Source organism: Lethenteron reissneri, chromosome 51 (genome assembly GCF_015708825.2).
Source record: "Lethenteron reissneri isolate LAM-NWPU_2019-01 chromosome 51, ASM1570882v1, whole genome shotgun sequence".
In the NCBI taxonomy this organism is placed as follows: Eukaryota; Metazoa; Chordata; class Hyperoartia; order Petromyzontiformes; family Petromyzontidae; genus Lethenteron; species Lethenteron reissneri.
In genome coordinates, this window is record NC_083829.1 from 10,738,981 (window position 1) to 10,743,642 (window position 4,662).

The following is a 4,662-nucleotide window of genomic DNA, read 5'->3' on the forward strand; positions in this document are numbered from 1 at the left end:
GTAAATAGTATGCACGATTTCCAGAGAAATGTGCACCGAAAATGTTTACTTATATTTATTTAAATAAACTTGAATATCTGTCAGCCCCTTTGTCGATGTATTGCTCATTGAAGGACTCCCCCCCCCCCCCCCCCCCCCCCCCCATTGCGTGTCAGTCGTGGCTGTTTTATGGGGGATTTGACAACACTTTTCCACGCTGGTCAGGTTGGCGAAGGATGAGGGGGTGGAGAGATGGGGCCGGACTACTCATATTAGCCAGGTTCAGGAACTGCTGTGAAACACTGTGACATCCCTGCACGAATATAGATATGAAGAGTTGCGCATATTAAGCTTATGACCAGTCCCTGCTCAACATGAAACATACTGAATGTATGCGGAGTGTCGCGGAAGAGATCGGAGAGCTACCCTTCGTTCCGTGACAATTTTCAGAATTAATTTGACACCGACCCCTTGACCTTAAAACCCCATGCAGCTGAGAATTAATCCAAGCCAATTATGGTCGTGTGATGGTCCGAGAGTTAAAACACTCTGTGTAGGGGATTGGCCAAAGGGGTTCAAATTAAATCGTTGGAGAAGAGACATAAACTGCAGAAATGACGGCAATAGTGAGCTCTGTGACATTGTGCTTTGGCCTTTTCACCTAAAAACCAATTATCTATGCAAGAGATTGCAGAGCTAAGAATCGTGAAGGGGGTGGCCGTGCAATTGTGGCCTGCGTCAGGCACTCGGGCAACCGGGCAGCAGAGGAAGGACTTATTTCACGTAACCGTCTAAAGATGATCCAAATAATTAACAACGACGTAAGGTAGAGTAATCCTTAAAACATTTCCACTTTAATAAATGTCAGCGCTAATAATTCAACGCAATGCAGCGTTGCGCGCATCCGTGCACTCGGAGATGAAGATTGCCATGGATGAAATGAATTTCCCAGCAGTGAATGTTACATTGTATGTATGCTGAACTTATTTCGCACCATACGTAGTCAACCTTGCTGATCGGAGGTGCGATTTAACGCGCTACGCTAGAGGCAAATAGCATGCGGCTTGTGTGAACCCTGAGTGTCGCGTTTCACTTGATAGTAAGTTACATCAGGTGACCTGTAATGGCGGATATCAGAACTATGAGCTACACCAACTGAGATCCTCGCTTTTGACTCTTAGTTAAGTCACCACATGGTTAAATAAGGTTTACAAATATATCGGGATCAGAGTATTTGTTTTATGCCGGAGCAATCCGATGAGGTTCCTTTTCACAGATGATAGCACTGACGAAATACACACGTAATTGGCAAGCTATAGGTCTAGGGTTCTATTCTGTTTACACAATTTCTGAGCAAAAGTCAAAAAGGCGGTCAGCAACAAAAAGCACCATCAACGTTGTAAAAAAAATAAGAGTCTAAAGAACGACTTTGAATATATCAATGTTATAATAGCTTGGGAAAAAAAGAAGGGCATTTATAATTGGAGCAGTGCAAAGGGAGGAAGCAAGAAGAGAGAGGTTTCGTGACCTGCAGCGTGATGGTTGAACACAGTATGTGAATGTGATGTTATGCACAATCACAGCACACGAGGTTTGACTTCTATGCGAGCTTTCCTGGGTGGCAAAATGTGAACTCCCTCACTTCGCATGCAGGAGGTTGTGGGTTCTATGCCGACCCTGACACCTGTATATTCGGAGTTTGCATGGTTTTTTGTAGTCGCGTGGGATTTCCTGCGGGTCCTCTGGTTTTTACCTCCACATCTAGAAACACGTGCTTATAATGCTTGGCTGCTATAAATTTCTACATGATAAGCCACTTCGTAGAGCTATTATTTGTGGCCAGGTCGCTTCTGAAAAGGAGCCACATAGCTCAGTGATCCTGACCTGGTGAAATAAAAAATAGTTTTTTTGTTATTTTGTTTTAGCATGATCTAAAAGGACAACTATAATATTTATTTCAGGCGGTTGAGCCCAGATGATTGCGTCAGGAATAGTGGAGTGAATTTCCACGCGATGGACACTTTCTGCAGGGTACGTACGGGTGTGTGGTCGAGTTGGACGGACGCCAAACGCAGTTCCCCAAATTCTTAAAGTGGTTCTGCAATTTCTACTTCTGGGGGGCGGTTTCTGTCACGTGCGTTGTTAGCATTCCAATTAGAATTGTGATTTTCTTCAGACGTTACACCAATAGAAGAAATGGCACGTAATAGGGGTGTTTTTTATGTTTAAATATATATTTTTAAACTCAGTTCTACAAGGATATTTTAATGAGTTCTTGTAGCAGTCACACATTCAAACTTTTTTTACAAATTGCTAAAATATTTAACAAGCAAATACAAATTTTAAGCTCCGGTGCTGCTTTACGGAAAGCAAGGGTGACAAAAAGAACAAATAAACATCACAAGAACAATTGGCATGAAAAAAATGTTGCCTTGCCATGACGGGTAATGTAACAAACTCATTCAACCACATGCCACATTGAAGCGAACATTTGCAAAGACACGTGGATTAAAATGGAAACGAACAGGCGTATGATTATTGACATTAAACACCTCAAAACCGTCATCATTACTACCCTCTCAAAACAAGAAGGTATGTTTTGGGCTAATGTATCGTTGTGGGGAGAATATCCTTTCCTCGTAGTTACAGACAGCTTCATATTTAGACTCATAATTAGAGACACACCATTTTACAATGTGTTTTTACCGACATACACCGGTACATTTTTAGATGCCATTGATATGTGTAGAGTCGTTGCATAACTACAACAAAGTTTTTTTTTGGATTAGATCGCGTAAAATATAAATGTGGCGTTAAACCCACCACCACCCGACAGAGCCAATCGGTAGGGCCTGTCACGTGAACAAAACGTGCCAAATCGTTGCTAGTACAGCAACACTGCTGTGTTGTTCGCCAACACACTGGTGTGTTAGCGAGCGAACCCACCACATGACGCTCCCAGAATTAAATGTCATATTTCGCCACTCGTCCCTGGACGCGAGCACACGAAGGGGAGAGTGAAACGGCTAATAACCGCCCCAATCACCAGTCTCTCTTTCGCAAAAGGGCCGCTGGTCACACACGCCTGATAGCAATCAGCGGGCAGGCGAGTCTGGCCGTCGCGAATACAGAACAAGCGCGTGTGTTCATATTCTTTGGGTCTTTCGGTAAAGTCACGCAGATAGGTTCAAATTAATACAAAATAAAAAGAACAAAAAACTACGACGTTTCGATCGCAACACAAGCGATCGTCATCAGCAGTAGGAGAAAATCCGATCTTACATTAACATGCTAATTTTTCACATTAACGTCACTAACCCCACCCACTTCGTTTATGAGCCGTGGGCTATACCCATTGTAAACCTTTAAAGACAGCCTGCCTTCAGCAGCTTTCCCCCTGTTTTTACCCCTGATGACGATCGCTTGTGTTGTGATCGAAACGTCGTAGTTATTTGTTAATTTTATTTATGCTAATTTGAACCTATCTACGTGACTTTACCGAAAGACCCAAAGAGTATGAATTCCTGCAGTCACGAAAGCTTTAAGTGACGATTCAAGCGCGGGTGTGTGCATAACTCACAGCTAACAGCGCCAGCCGTGGTGCACGAGGGATGGCACGTTGGCGTGTGGGGTGGTTGGGAGATGAGATCAGCGGCAGTGGCGAGAGCAGGAGGAGTGCTGCAAGGTGTTTGCCTGGGAGAGGTGGAAAGGGAGAGGCAGAACGGGGCTTCTAGGAAAAGCGCGACGGGCGAGAAAAAAGAACGCGCATCCGGAACGACCCTACACGTGAAAAATATTCTACGCGCCTCGAACGGACGTGTGTAGATGCAATGATGACCGCATTTATTGTTTTGCATGAGGTAGAAAGGCACCGACTTAAAATGTCACCGTTGGAAGCAAATGTGCAAGCGTGTTAAATTTTACGTACAAAATGCGAATGCCGTGCACTCTGGGAAGAAAACAATGTCATCGTTGAGGATAAACAAGGCCCGGTTGTGTGGATGGAGGTTGGCTTCTCTTTTAATCACCAACGTTGCTTTCACGCCTTCGTCGCTTTCCGCTTGTGCTTGTTAAGCAGTGCCAATATTTTATTCCAAGTCATATACTTTATTAAGCTGGCCCTTAATGATGAAATATTTTAATTAAAATGCATGAAATTGAAACCCCTGGCCTACGCCTGTACAAGTGGCTGTCGCTAATCTAGAGTTGGCGTGTCACACACATGTGATGATGGTTGTAGTAATAATAATGATAATACTTTCATTTTATGTAGCGTCATTAATGCCAACAGCATCCCACAATGCTGTACATTAATTATATATATAAGGACCAAATCCCATACACCCGGTTGGTTATGCGCGGCGCGAAAGAAGCCCAACACACACACAAGCAGACCGAGCAAGTGAAAACCCTGCTACTACCAAACAGAATACAAACCACTACACTACAATGCGTTACGCTTCCACATGCGCGGGTCACATGACAGATGTGACCTCACAGCTCACTTGCCGTGGAAAAAATATAAGCATTATTAAGCCCCCCCCCCCCCCCCCTCAAAAAAGTGTATTTTTATAATTTTTGCATGGTGTACAGTTTGGAAAGTACCCACATGGCAAATTTCGAGTTTGTTGCATGTCGGGAAGTAGGCTAAACATTTTGAACAGACACGCATATTCACAACTT